Source organism: Penaeus monodon, chromosome 18 (genome assembly GCF_015228065.2).
Source record: "Penaeus monodon isolate SGIC_2016 chromosome 18, NSTDA_Pmon_1, whole genome shotgun sequence".
In the NCBI taxonomy this organism is placed as follows: Eukaryota; Metazoa; Arthropoda; class Malacostraca; order Decapoda; family Penaeidae; genus Penaeus; species Penaeus monodon.
In genome coordinates, this window is record NC_051403.1 from 46,393,447 (window position 1) to 46,409,187 (window position 15,741).

Below are 15,741 nucleotides of genomic sequence, written 5' to 3' on the forward strand. Positions count from 1 at the left end.
TACACTGACCACCAATTAGTCATCTACCTGAGCCGCACACTGCATTAAGTGGTGTCTATCCCCTTCCACAAGACTATGCATTGTTGTAACACTACTTTCATCACCAATGATTGTCACATGTTAAGCACGTGATCTATGCCCATCTTTAGACCACTGTAGGAGATGACAGGCAGACTCCCTGCGGGGAGCCGAGGAGCAACACCTCGCTCCTTGGCACAGCCGTATTCCATCATTACTTTACAAATAAAGGAGTCAAGACATCTTGGTCGTCTACCTTACACCCTAAGCTCGTGTGCGTGAGTGTGTGTGCGTGAGTGTATGTGTGCGTGCGTGTATGTGTATGTGTATGTGTATATACATGTGCATATTTATGTGTATGTACATAAATGTGCATGTACATGTGTATGTACATCTATGTGCATGTGCATGTATATGTGTCCGCGTGCATGTTTCCGCGCGTGCGTGTGTGCCCCCCCCCCCCTTTAACTTTCAAGGGGCGCTCTCCGTGTGCATGTTTTCCCCCGACTATTCTTCTTCCGCCGCATTCTGGAGTGAGCGTCGCCTCGCGCTCCTTCCGCCGTCGCCGTCTTCAGGGAAAATTCTTGGAGATTATTAGACGACCTCCGAAAAAAAAAGATGGCGAAGGAATGGCCTGCGATAAAGATTCTTGGCGGAACGGAAAGAGAGAAAGAGAAAGGAAGAGAGAAAGAGAGATAAAAAGACAAAGGGGAGAGGAGAGGAGAGGAGACAATCGAAAAGAAGAGAGATATGAACAGAGAGAAATTGAAAAATAGAGGAGACATGACAGAAGAGAGAGGAGAGAGAGTGGAGGGATGAAGAAAAAGAGAGAGAGAGAAGAGAAGGGGAGGGAGAGGAGGCAGAGCAGCGGGGAGGGACGGTGCTGACGCCCACCGAGTAAACAGTCCCCCGGCCCTGCTGACGCCTGACGCCTGACACACACACACAGAAGGCAGCGTCTCCACCGCTCGTCCTCAAAGCTTACACGAAATCTCCAACACGAGCGGTCTGGCCTTGGGTCCCCTCCCCCCTCCACCCCCAGGTGATAAGTTCAGCATCTTACCCGATTATTTACTTAATAAATACTCTTCCCAACGTCCGTCTGTCTGTGTGTCTACCTACCTGTCTGTCTGTCAGTCAGTCAGTCAGTCAGTCAGTCAGTCAGTCAGTCAGTCAGTCAGTCAGTCAGTCAGTCAGTCAGTCAGTCAGTCAATCCTTCTTTGTGTCTGTGTCTAGCTTTAGGGAAGTTATGTATCAACAGGTGTCTGTCTGTCTCTCGACCTTCTGCTGCTCACCTTGTCTGCCCTTGCCCCTCTGCCCTCGCCTCCCCACTGCCCACTGCCCACTCCCCTCTCCCTTCCTCCTCCCCCTCTCCTTTTCCTCTCTCTCTCTCTCTTCCCTTCCCTCCTCTCCCTAGAGAGAGAGGGGTGGGGGTCGGGGTGGGGGGGTGTTAGGGGCACTAGTAAAATACCCAGCAGGAATTTAACAATGGCAAGCACCTGTTGCTCATTCTCCACCCTTTTTATGATGACGATGATGATAATGGTGTTGAAGGCGATGGTGATGGTGATGGTGATGATGATAATGATGGTGATGAGTATGGTGATGTTAATGACGATATGTATGCTGATAGTGATAGCGATTGCGAAAACGGCAATACGGCTTCCCTCGAGTGCCGTTTCCCCTTGGCCGCCCGCGGGAACATGATCCCAGGGGGAACAGGGGGGGAGGGGGAGGGGGAGGAGGAGGAGGAGGAGAGGAAGGAGGAGGAGGAGGAGGAGGAGGAGGAAGAAGGAAGAAGAGGAGGAGGAAGAGGAGGAGGCAGCCGCCCACGCCCGAAAGGGTGGCGTCGGTCGTCTTCTACCTGTAACGTCGCGGGCGGACTTGTCGGCGCCACCCCCACCCCCGCCCACCCCCGGTCACACTCCACCCACCCACCCCCGCCCATTCCCCGCCCCCATCCCCACAGGCATATGTGTCTGGGCTAAATATGGCTCATCTGCTGCCGAAACGCCCGCCCATCACAATGGTTGCCGACGCCCACCCTCCACGTGGCCCTCGCCGGCGCCCGCGGACAGAAAAGTGGTAGGCAGCGGTAAAACACGCGGACTCTAAATACACACTCGCGCCTCTCTCGCTCTCTCCCCTTCCTCTCTTTCCTCCCTTTCTCTCTCTCTCTCTCTCCTCTCTCTCTCTCTCTCTCTCTCTCTCTCTCTCTCTCTCTCTCTCTCTCTCTCTCTCCTTCCCTCTCTCTCTCTCTCTCTCCTTCCCTCTCTCTGTCTCTTTCTCCCTCCCTCTCTCTCTTTCTCTCTTTCTTCATCCCTCTCTCTCTTTCTCCCTCCCTCCCTCTCCCTCTCCCCCTTTTCCTTCGCTCTTCCTCTTCCTCTTTCCCTTCCCCCCCTCCCCCCCTCCCCGAGACAAGGCGCAGACGGTGCCTCTTCCTCCGCCAGCTCTCGGACCACGATTCATGCATCACTTCCCTGTCTCCCTTTCTTTCCTTCTTTCTCTCCTCTTCCTCTTTCCTTCCCCTTCTCTATTTTTACGTACTGCCCCGCTCCGTCTTCTTCCCTCCCTCCCTCCTTCTCTCCTTCCTTGTCTTTCCCTCTCTTCCCTTCCTTCCATATCTTCCCATCCTTCCCCCTTCTCTTCCTCCTCCCTTCCCCCTTCCCCGCCCCCTTCTCTTCTCTCCCTTCCCCCTTCCCGCTCCCTCCCTCTTCTCTCTTCTTCCTTCCTTCCTTCCTTCCTTCCTTCCTCCCTCCCTCCTCTCCCTTCCCCCTTCATTCCTTCCACCCTCTCCCTTCCCCTTCCTCTCTCTTCCCACGCCCCCCTCCCTCCTTCCTCCCCCCCCCTTTCAACCAACCCCTGCCCGAACTGGCGCCTCAACCATCGAGATACCCCCCCCCCCCCTCGCCCCCCTAACCACAGTTATCTAGGCCGCCTCAGAGATAGCCAGGGACAGGGGCGGGGGGTGGGAGCAACGGATGGGACAGGGAGAGGGGGAGACGAAGAAGAAGGAGAGGGAGAGGTAAAGAGAGGGAGAAAGAGAGAGAGGAAGAGGGTGAGAGGGAGAGGTAAAGAGAGGGAGTGTGTGTGTGTGTGTGTGTGAGAGAGAGAGAGAGAGAAGAGAAAGAGAGAGAGAGAGAGAGAGAGAGAGAGAGAGAGAGAGAGAGAGAGAGAGAGAGAGAGAGAGAGAGAGAGAGAGAGAGAGAGAGAGAGAGAGAGAAGGCCAAAAGACGGGCAAAGGAAGGAGGGAAGGATGGAGGGGCAAGCGAAGGAGAGTGCCGAGATAGGGGGGGGGGGAGGCCACTCTGTTATGAGTGGGGGCAGTGGGTGGCGAGAGACATGAGGACCACAGGGGGGAGGGGCCGGGGGGGAAACCCTAGGTGGGGGGGGGTGAGACCAAAGGAAGGCCTGGGTGGGCGGTGAATGAAGACAGATGATAGATAAACGAAAACAAAACAAACAGGCAGAAGGAGGCGACGGAAGGAGGCGCAGAGTCGCCTCCATGAACGAGCATCAAAAATGGAAGTAGCGATGAATGGGGGGGGGGGGGGGTCGAGGGCAGAAAGAAAGAAATGAAAAATATCACTCAATATAAAAGTAATACCCACTGAAATAGACAGAGAAAGACAGATAGAGACACAGAGAAGGGAAGAAAGAAAGAAAATAAATAAAAAACCAGCAACACAGCGGATAATAAACCACGACGTTTCGATTCAGATCAGACAACTCGCCACAACGTTTAAAAAATGGTGATTTTAAAATAATCTGAAATGATCCATCTCTATCAACTTCGAAGCAAAAGTAGAAAAAGAAAAGAAAAGGCCGCAGAACAAACAAAACGAACCAACGACGCAGAAATCAGGATGGCAAGCTAAGAGAGGAATGCCATTGCAAGATTAGCTAATTATTCACACCTTTGCAAAACCTTATTTGCATACGAGTAAACGACGTATATGTATAAAAAAAGACACGTTTATTTTTTCTTCAAAATTTATATACCACTGAAACTTATCTTATGGTTTTACCTAAAGGAACGATAGAGGAGTCGAAAAAATGTCGATAAACTCCAGTATTATAAATAAAAAAGAGAGAAAAAAATAGATAAGGGAAATGGAAACTGAATAAATAACCAACAAGCTCCTTTACTGCGAAGAAGAAAGAAAAAGACAAAAGAAAACAAACAAAGATATAAACAAATAAATAACTAAATAATAAGTAATAGATAATAAAACAATAATAAAAAATAATAAATAATAACGAAATAATAATAAATACTAAGAATTAAAAAGCAATAACCTCTTCCTCTCTCACGCGACAAAAAAAAAAAAAAAAAAAAAAAAAAAAAAAAAAAAAAAATGGCGACCACGTGACACCCAAGACGCCTCTTTCGCGCCCGAATCAGCCTCCTCGCCCGCACGAACTCTCTGCCGGTCAATTAACGGAGGAGGACGGACTAATTACGACTTGGTATATGTGAAAGCAGGGAGGGGAGAGGGAGAGGGAGAGGGAGAGGGGAGAGGGGAGGAGGGGGTAGGGGAGGGGAGGGGAGGGGAGGAGAAGAGGGAGGAGAGAAGGGGGAGGGAGATGGGAAGAAAGGGAGGGGAAAGAGGGAAGAGGAGGAAGAGGGGAGGGGGAGGGGAGTGGGAGGAGAGGAGAAGGGAAGGAAGGCTACCTAATCGCGAGACAGCAACAATCCCGAGCCAGGATTTAAAAGTCTGCTTCTGTAATCGACTTCATGAGTAAATCCCAAAAGATGCGGACATGTGCGAGGGGGAGAGAAGGAGGGGGAAGAAGAGGGGAGAGGGGAGGAGAAAAGGAGGGAGAAAGGGGAGAAGAGGGGAGAGAAGGGGCGGAACGAGAGGAGGAGGTAGGAAGTGGAGACGAAGTAGGTAAAGGTAGAACGGATAAGAGGAGAGTAGATAGAAAACAAAAGAGAAGAGAAGAAAAGAAGAAAAGAGAGGGAAAACAGAAGAGAAGAGAGAAATGAGAGAAGAGAGAGAAAAAAGAAGAGTGAGGAGAGACCTAATGGCATTGTCCTAATACTGCCATCATTAACCACCTCTGCTTAGGCCAAATGCCAAACACCTGTGCACGCACTGTTAATTAATAACTCCTAACCAAGGAGAGAGAGGGGGGGAGGGTTGGACGGAGGGAGGGAGAGAGAGAGGGGGAGAGAGTGGGAGGGAGGGAGAGACGGAGGGACGGAGAGGGAGAGAGAGAGATAGAGAGGCAGAGAGGAGGAGGAGGAGAGAGGAGAGAGGAGAGAGAGAGAGAGGAGAGAGAGAGAGAGAGAGAGAGAGAGAGAGAGAGAGAGAGAGAGAGAGAGAGAGAGAGAGAGAGAGAGAGAGAGAGAGACTAAGAAACTTGAAAAGAAATAAAGAACCAGAAACAGAAAAAAACACTTTTGACTCCAGATTACCACCTCCAACCCTAATCTCAAATTTCTCAGACGTTGCACGCCCACCACATTCCCGCCCACACCCCACCACATTCCCTCCCACACCCCCACACCCTACCACCTTCCCCCTAACCCGTAGTTGACAAAGGGTGCAGACCGCCCCTCCCCCTCCCAATCCCCCTCTCCGAGCACGTCCCTCTACCCTCTACCCCCCTCCCCCCGCCGCGTTCTCTCACAGACCATTGTCCCTCCCTCCCTCCCCCTCCTCCCTCTTCCCTTCCCCCCCCCTTCCCCCACCCTAGGACGCCCCACCAATAAAGCCTATCGTAAAATAGGAAAACCATTTCTACGATGACCCACGACCTGTAGCGAAGGACCGCGAAGACCACAAGTACCTGCAGAACGGACCTCCAGGAACGAGATCCTCAATGGGGGGGGGGGGAGGAGGAGGAGGAGGAGGAGGAGGAGGAGGAGGAGGAGGAGGAGGAGGAGGAGGAGGAGGAGGAGGAAGAGGAGGAAGAGGAAGAGGAGGAGGAGGAGGAGGAGGAGGAAGAGGAGGAGGAGGAGGAGGAGGAGGAAGAGGAGGAGGAAGAAGAAAGAGGAGGAGGAAGAGGAGGAAGAGGAGGAAGAGGAGGTGGAGAGGTGAAGATGGAGGAGGGGGAGAAGGAGGAGGTAGAAGAGGTCGAGATGGAGGAAAAGCGGCAGAGGTGGAGGTGGGAGGGGCATGGGTGGCGAAAGGGTGGGCGTGAAAGGCCCCTGAACGGCGAAGGGACGAGCCAGAAAAGCTAGCGAGCGCCGAGAAGCTGGGCGTGAATGGCTAGCAAGTAGTCGGGCGCACTCGGCGTGACTAGCTCTCGAATAGCAAGTAGCCTGTGCGTGGAGGGCTAGCGAGTGGCGAGCATCACGGGCGTGGGCAGGGGTGATTTGGGCGTTGTGGCGTGACGGACGATTTCGCCGCGACCGACGCAGAGCCGCCGCACGGGGTCACTGCGCTCCTGCCATGACCCCGGGCGCGCGGGGGTCAGGGCCAGGCTCAGTGCTCTCCTCATTACGTGCGAGGTTTTACACATTTTTGATGTTGTTGATGGTTTCTCTCTCTCTCTCTCTCTCTCTTCATTACCCTTTTCGTCACCTTCCGTCTCGATTATTTTCTCACCTCTTCGGTTATCATCTTTATATTCTTTCTCTTCTCATTTACCGTCTCCTCTCTCCTCTCTCCCATTCTCTCCATCCTCCTTTCCCTCTCATCCATTCTCTTCATCTCCCTTTCCCTCATATTTACTCTCACCTCCCTCCCCCTCCCACTTATTTTCTTCACCCCCTCCCCCTCCCCCCGGGTCGCTTGCCAACTACCCTCCACCGCGAATTCGGGCGCGACCGACCGACCGACCGACCGACCGACCGACCGACCGACCGACGAACGAACAACCCGTCCTCGAGACAGTTTCAGACGGATAAACAAATCAACTAATCCATATTAAACAAGACAAATCAACCAAACAAAAAAAACGAATAAATAAAAATCGTTGCACATAATCAGATGACCAAAATAGAAAAAAAAATCCAATCATCGCAACTTAACCAAAAACCCATGACGAAATCCGCCTGTCAAGCGCCTCGTGACAGGACAGGCACAGGCAGGCAAGGGGAGCGTGACAGGGAACGAAACCGCAAAGTGCTAATCTTCGGAACTTACGCGCTCGCAAATAGGGAGACTTACGGCAGACAGACACGACTGCAGAAGAGGCAGACAGAAGACGACACGCTGCAGAGAGGCAGAAGACAACAGACAAGATGGCAGAGAGGCAGACAGACAGACAGACACAGACTGGCAGAGAGGCAGACAGACAGACAGACACAGACTGGCAGAGAGGCAGACAGACAGACAGACACAGACTGGCAGAGAGGCAGACAGACAGACAGACACAGACTGGCAGAGAGGCAGACAGGCAGACAGATAGAAAGACAGACAGACAGGTATGCATACAGACATGCATACATGCATACATACATACATACAGGCAAACAGACAGACACAGACACATACTTGGTCTCTGTCTGTAGGAATGTCTTGTTTGCATATGTATGTCTGTTTATCTACCCTTCTTTCTCTCTTTCTTTCTTTCTCTTCCTCTTTTTCCCAACACTTTCCCCAAAAAGGCAATTGAAACCAACTTTTTTTTCTGACAAAAAGCGTGCACCATAGCAAATAAATCAAATAAAGATAATAAACTAAACAACAACAACAACAACGAATCAGCGAGAAGTAAAGAAAATGAAAAACAACAAAAACACCGAGAAAACACACAAAACAAAAAACAAACATAAGCAATAAAAAAAAGCAAGCAAGCAACAAACGAAAAAAACAAGCGAGAAAAAAAAACAACAAAACAAACAAAACAACAAGTGAAGCCCCCCCCCCCGTGAGGATACATGGCGGACGACCTCCCTCAAGGCCCGGCAGCTCGGTCGGAAAAGGGTCGTAAATTTCGCGGGATTAGACAATATTATGTCAGGTCGTCCACCGGTCTTGGCTCGTTGCGGCGTGCAGGGGTGCGAGAGAGATTCGCGATTAGAGAGAGTTATGAGGGTTTTAAATGTGGAGTGACGATGAGAGCGATTGAGCGTGAGGAGAGAGAGAGAGAGAGAGAGAGGAGATTGAGAAAGAGGAGAAGAGAAGGAGAGAAAGAGAAGGAGAGAAAGAGAAGGAGAGAAGTGAGAGAGAGATAGAAGAGAGAGAGAGGATGGAGAGAAGAGGAGAGAGAGAGAGAGAGAGAGGAGGAGAGAAAGAGAGAGAGAAAGACAGAAAGAGAGAGAGAGAGAGAGAGAGAGAGAGAGAGAGAGAGAGAGAGAGAGAGAGAGCGAGAGAGAGAACGAGAGAGAGAGAGAACGAGAGCGAGAGAGAACGAGAGCGAATGAGTAAAACCGCGTGAATGAGAATGAAAGAAAGAGCGAGCGAACGTGCGCCCCCCCCTTTTCAAAATCCACTGCTGCCAAAGTCTGGCTACACGACGCCGCCTCTCCTCGGGCCCCGCAGGCACGCGTGGCGCTGGCGAAGCACTTGCAATACGCGCGCGACACCTGGCCGGCGCGAACACGTGCTGCAGGCGGAGTGAGGTGAAGGGAAGGGAATGACGTGCAGTGAAGTGAAGGGTGTGAAGTGAATGATGTGAAATAAAAGGAGTAAACTAAATGACGTGAAGTGAAGGGAGTGAAGTGAATGGAATTAAATGAAGGGAGTGACGTGAGTGACGTCAAGTAAAGGAAGTAAAGTGAAAGGAGTTTAGTGGAAGTGAGACGAAGGAAGGAGCATGACAAGGGAAAGATGAAGTGAAAGATATGGAAATAAACACGTGGACGAAAACAGTGAAACTGTGGAAAAAAAAAACTATGGAAATCTGTAAGAAAATGTATAAGAAAAAAATAGAAAATACAGAGGAAAAATGTGACATGAAAAAAAGAAAAATACGAAGAAAAATAAATGGAAAATGCGGAAGACGGGGAAATGATAATTTAGAAGAAAGAGATGAGTGAGAACAAATCAAAGGAGATAAACAAAGTGATAACAACGGAGAGAGTAAAAAGTGATGATGGAGTGAGAAAGAGACAGAACCACATATCAATGAAATAATAATGGATATATATATAATATATATATATATATATATATATAATATAATATATATATATATATATATATATATATATATATATATATATATAATATATATATATATTATAATATATATATATATATAATATATATATGTATATATATATATATATATATATATATATATATATATATATATATATATATATATATATATATATATATACTGAATACAACAAAAAATACCAGTGTAGCGATATTAAAAAAAATATATATCAACCATTCATTACAATAATCATGAAATCAAACACAAAATAAATAGATAAACAAATAAAAATACAAACCAAAAAGACGCCACAACCTCGTGTGACCTCATCTTCCGCCGTGACATGACACGAACGCATGACACAGACCACTCACACTAATATCCACCGCCCAGCGTCATGCAGCCAGAATCATGCACTCCAACTGTCATGCGCTTTTACCTAACTCTCTTATTAAGGGGAAAAACATGATGTCACATTTTTCCCACGAAATTTTCAACACTAAGTATATTGCATTTTTGTCGATCAATAAATCTGCATCACAATTAAAAAAAAAAAAAACTAATGAAACATGTATTCAAAATTCAAAAGCAGAATGAAAAATTAATAAATAAATGAAAAGAAAAAACATGAAGGAAATAATGACCTGCGCAGGAGAGTGAAGGCATTATAGGTTTATTTGAAGTCTTCTTCAGTTGCATAAAATTTGGGAATCGATGCGCCATTAAAAAACATTAAAATCATTCACAAAATACAAAATACACAACCACACCCACACCCACACACCCACACAAACCCACACCCACACAAACCCACACCCACCCACAAAACCCACACCCACACCTTCCACAACACTGGATGAACGTGTACACACAACCTACGGCGGCCGCAGGTAGGGTAGGGGGAGGGGGAGGGGGGTCATGACTCTCCTGCAGGGTGCAACGTCCTGCATGCAAAGATCACCCTGCACCGGCCCCCCCCCCCTGTGGAGTAGCGGGGAAGGGGAGGGGAGGGGGGAGAGGAGAGGAGAGGGGAGGGGAGAGGGGAAGGGGAAGGGGAGGGAGAGGGGGAAGGGGAAGGATGGGGAGGCTGGGGTTATAGAGGTGTGGCGTGCAAGGTCCTCCCCCTTCCTCCCCCCTCCCCCTCCCCAACAGCTCGACCACACCTCAATTTCCCCCCTCCCCCCCCTCCCCCCTTACCCCGAAAATGGACACGCGACTACAGTGCGAACACACGCACACACGCATATGCACGCACACAGCCATGTACACTACACACACCTACATCCATAAATGAAAATAAACACGCAAAATACTATATACACCCCCCCCCACACACACACAGCCATCACGTGACTCAAAGCAACGGCATTAATGATCGAACAACATGAATGAAATGTCACTTCTTGTCTGTCTGTCTGTCTGTCTGTCCCTCTCTCCCCACTCTCTCTCCCTTCCCCCTTTCCCTCCTCCCACGCGACAACGCCGCCCCTTACGATCATTTGGGCAAGGAAAACGCGTTGAAAAAAAAAAACGCAGAAAAAACTCCCAGTGTTAAATCCCACGCTGTTTAAACGGGCGTTAGAGCGTTTGTCAGTCAATTTTAGCTAAGGCAGTTGCGGCGTCGATGGGGGGGGGGGTGAGAGAAGGAAATAGAGACGGAGAGGAAGAAGTAAAGAAGAGAGGGAAAGGGGGGGGAGGATATATATTATATATATATATATATATATATATATATATATATATATATATATATAGAGAGAGAGAGAGAGAGAGAGAGAGAGAGAGAGAGAGAGAGAGAGAGAGAGAGAGAGAGAGGGAGAGAGAGAGAGAGATAAAAAGAGAAAGAGATAAAAATAGAAAGAGAAAGAGAAAGAGAGAAACAAAGAAATAGAAAAATAGAGAAATAGAGAAAGAGAAAGAAACAGAGAGAGAGGGCGAGAGGAGGAGAGAGAGAGGGCGAGAGACGCCACATCCGCAGCGCACCCGAGAAGGGCAGCAACAGGCGAAGGCAACTGCTGGATCACACGAAGCCAAAAGAGAGAAACGATAATGATAAAAAAATATATATCATGATCAGTTAGAAACGAAGATGATTATCATAAAAGAATAATACTAGCTTTAGTAATGACAATAAATTAATGAACATAATAATAATAATAATAATAAATAATAATAATAATAATAATAATAATAATAATAATAATAATGATAACAACAACAACAACAATAATAATAATAACAGCAACAACAACAAAAACAGTAACAATCAGAACAAGAATAAGAACAAAGCTTTGTAAAATCCCAAAGGAACGGTTTACTCGCACTTCAGAGAATAAAAGACCGCACAACGGATCCTCAGCCACACGGACCACGGAACAAACACAAACTACGAAGAGGAAGAGAGGAGAGAGGGAGAGAGAGAGAGAGAGAGAGAGAGAGAGAGAGAGAGGAGAGAGAGAGGAAGAGAGAGGGAGAGAGAGAGGAAGAGAGAGAGAGAGAGAGAACGAGAGAGCAGAGAGACGAGAGAGAGAGAGAGAGAGAGAGAGAGAGAACAAGTCAAATCAAGAATCCGAGTATGAGAGAGGGGAGGGGGAGGGAGGAAAGGGCGAGGGAGAGAGGAGGAGGAGGAGGAGGAGAGAGGAGGAGAGAGGAGAGAGGAGGAGGAGGAGGAGAGAGGAGGAGAGAGGAGGAGAGAGGGAGGAGAGAGATGAGAGGAGGAGAGAGGGAGAGAGAGAGGAAGAGAGAGCCAAGAAAGAGGCCGGGAGAGAGACGGACCGAGAAGAGAGGGGGAGGGGGAGGGGGAAAAGAGGACGAGAGGGCACGAGAAGGAGGAGAAGAGGAACGAGAGAGATGAGAGAGAAGAGGAGGAAGGAGAGGAGGGATGAGAGGGAGAGAGGGAGAGGGGAGAGGGAGAGGGAGAGGGAGGAGAGGAGGGAGAGAGAGGAAAGGAGGGAGAGAGAGGAGAGAGAGAGAGAGGAGAGAGAGAGAGAGAGAGAGAGAGAGACAGGCAGAGAGAGAGAAAATAAAAAAGAGACAAGAGAGAGAGAGAGAGAGAGAGAGAGAGAGAGAGAGAGAGAGAGAGAGAGAGAGAGGAGGGGGGGGGGCGCGGGGCGGGCGGGCGGGCGCGGGGGCGCGAGAGGCAAGCTAATCAGAGGCGCGGGCGGGGCGACATCACTGGCCCCCAGCGCCGCTTTTTGCTGACCTCTTGTTAATTATGGCGTCTGCTGGGCCCTCGGCTCGCGGCCTCTCCGATCCCTAATCCTCCAATCCTTCGAGACTCTTCCTCTGCCCCTCGAGTACCCCCCCCCCTCGCGCTACCTGGCCCTCGAGACCAAGCCTAATCCCTCGACCGAATTCTGACAGTTGCCTCCTGCCGTCCCTCCTCCGCCCCGCCCTCCCCGCCCCTTCAAGGTCCAACTCGAGAGGCTGCCATTCCACTGGCGGGAACTTGAGGTCGAGACGACGGGAGAATGCTCCCCCCCCCCCGACCTCACCCTCATAAAAGTCCCTGACGCTTCTCTCGCCCTGTCAGAGGAGGGGGGGGGGGCACCAGAAGGCACCTACCCCAAGGAGTGCCGCTCGCCACTGCCCCAAGGCTCGCGTGTGTCACTTCTTTGAAACGGAGGAAGAAAAATCAGAAACTCTCTATCTCTTCCTCTTTCTTTCTTTCTCCCTCTCTCTTATTCTCCCCCTTCTTCTCCCCCTCTCTCCTTCTATCTCTCCTCCTCTCCCCCTCCCTTTCCTTCGCTCTCTCTTTCTCTCCCTCTCTCCCCCTCTCCCTTTCCCTCTTTCTCCCTTCTCACCCTTTTCCTCCTCCCCTCTCCTCTCTCTATCTCCCTCCCCCCCCCATAAATGCACACACACAAAAAAAGAAGAAAAAGAAAAACAAATAAATAAATAAATAAAAAAAAACAGCACGAAGGCCAAGCGCCTCTGACAAGACCCAGGTAACGAGCGCCTTCTTAGCGCCCCGGCCACGACGCGCTAAGCACCTGCCGCAGCGTTATCGCCGGCGTCGGTTGGCCCCGCGAGCAAGTCCCGCCAGACAGGCCATTAGTTCATGTGTCCATGCAAATGGGCGCTGGGTGGATGCATGACCGTTACGGACATTCATGCAAGTAAGTACTGCCATTTTGGAGGAAAGATTTGGGGTCGCGCCGTGTACTGAGCATTCCTGCATGAATACATACATGCGCAACGCACAGTACGTACTATATCATGCATATTAAGCTACTGACACAAATAACTATCTACATGCCTGCGCAAAGAACACTGACACAAAACAAGCACATGCGCAGACAGGCATGCAAGCAACATAAGCACACACACACCAAAAAAAACTGCATCTGTGGCGGATTTCCAACCCGAGCTGAATGAAACCTCGACATAAAACCACGGCAGTTAAGAAGTAGGCTCGGGTGCACGGTGTTCATCTTCGCTTCAATTCTTGGAGGGAGGGAGGGAGGGAGGGAGGGAGGGAGGGAGGGAGGGAGGGAGGGAGGGAGGGGAGGAGGGAAAGGGGAGGAGTGGGAAGGGAGGAGGGGAGGGAAGGAAGGGAAGGGGAGAGGGAGAGCAGGTAGGAGGGAGAGGGAGAGAGGGAGAGGGAGAGGGAGAGAGGGAGAGGGAGAGAGAGAGAGAGAGAGAGAGAGAGAGAGAGAGAGAGAGAGAGAGAGAGAGAGAGAGAGAGAGAGAGAGATTCCGGATGCACTGTGTCTATTTTCGCTTTAATTCGGTCCGTTGCAGCTATGCAAATGTGCAAAGGGGCGAGGGGGAGGGGGAGACGCATGTTGCAGCATTGCATAGCGCACGAGCGGGTCAAAAATCACAGACAGAGCAAATAGCAGCGTTGTGTGTATGTTAGCCTTCACATGCGCCTCTCGACGCTGACCGAGAAACGCAGGCAGTAGCAGGGAGAGGAGGGGGGGCAGAGCACAGAAGACAATATACGAGTAGCCTTTAAGCTTGTTTATTGCTTAAAACAGCTGAGCGTAACACGAGTCGTGACAGACACTCTTGTGCACATAAGCATACGTGACAACAGGCAAACGGACGGACGGACGCATTTGTGTCCCTCTCGCTTCCCTCTCGGACATTCATCTCAACTTTGGTCGCTTCTCCTGTCTTCATTCATTCATTTATTCGCCTCCCTCCCACCCTCCCTCCCTCCTCTCTCTCTCTCTCTCTCTCTCTCTCTCTCTCTCTCTCTCTCTCTCTCTCTCTCTCTCTCTCTCTCTCTCTAGTAACATGCACACACAGAACAACCTCTTTACAACCCTGCGCTTCCAACCCAGAGAAAACTGACGATCGGCAAAACGCACCAGTTCCCCCCCTCCCCCCTCCCTTCCCCCTCCCATTCGCCGCGCATCCCAGCCACGGCGCAGCACCTGCACGGCTCGCAGAGGTTCCTCCCTTGCAACACCACCGCAACAATGACAAAAGTTGCAGAAAAAGCAAACTCCGCCGGCGTCTCGTGGCGCTCCGGCGATCGCGGCCACGAAAAAGCGTCCGGGCGCGGCGGGAGGGCGTGGGAATGCGGCCGCGGCAGGAGGAGGGCGAGGAGGACGACGACGTACTCGGGCAGCTGCACACACAAACAACGTCCCGAGAGAGCGAGTGCGCAGTACGGAGCCTACGTCCAGGCTACACAAACCCTAGCTTCCAGGGACACCCCCCCCCCCCCGACGCCCCTTGAGAAAACAGAGGACGCGACACGGACTCGATAAAGCGGAAAGACTCCGAAGCTGCACCTGCCCCGACTTGCCCCGACCAGGGGGCGCTGGCACTCACGAGGAAGGGCCAGGCGGAGGGACGTCCGGAGTCCTATCTCCCGCGACGTCCTTCTCCAACGATCAAGTCCCTCGACGCCGCTAGTGCCTTCTTCCTCCGGCACTCCGAAGGAAAGTAAAAAGTGGCACTACACTCCAGCTCCGCGGTCGACGGCACTCAGGAAAACCCTGAGAGCGTGCGGACTTCTCCGGCGGTGACGACATACTGTTTACCCTCCGCTGGACGCGACGCGCCTCGGCCGCTCGACGCTACCCACTAACGAGCTGCCTACTAACGAATTCTCGCGCTCGCACCTAATAACTACCAACTAACAGACCACCCAAGTACTGACCCGATCGCCCTGACTACCAGCGCATTCATTCACTCATACTAACTGACCCCTAACTCGCTCGCACCTAATCACTACCAACCCACTCGCACTAACCGACCTTGCTACTTACTCGATCGCTCCACCTACTGACTTAACTACCGATCACACTAGCCACCCAACTCACCCACACTAACCACCAATGACTCACACCAACCAAACAACCTTTTACTAACACAATCACTCCAAGTAACCAACCATCTACTTACCTATTACTAACAGGACCACTCTAACCAACCCACACTCCCACTGCTCGTTATCCATCGGCGCCAATCACCAGCGCGCCCTTACTGCCGATGCACAGTTGCAACAGCAGGCGGTGCAAACAAGGCGTCTTTCTTTGCACTTACTCCCCCCCCCCCCTTCCCCGCTGCCATTCTAACTCGAGGGCATTTGACACGAAAGAAAGGAAGAAAGGAAGAAAGAAAAGAAAAATAAACAAATAAATACGGAAAGAAAGAATAAAAAAATAAAGAAAGAACAGAAAGAAAAACGAAGAGAGAGAGAGA

General features: G+C 50.4%; 1 protein-coding gene across 1 annotated transcript in view; it reads right to left on the minus strand.

The window, feature by feature from the left end:
• LOC119584532 (activated Cdc42 kinase-like) overlaps positions 1-14,885 on the minus strand; it is a 46,523-nt gene extending 31,638 nt beyond the window's left edge. Inside the window, exon 1 of the mRNA XM_037933196.1 lies at positions 14,866-14,885. The gene's annotated coding sequence lies outside the window, so the exon portion shown is untranslated. The remainder of the gene's footprint in view (positions 1-14,865) is intronic.
• Between the last annotated feature and the right edge of the window lie 856 nt (positions 14,886-15,741).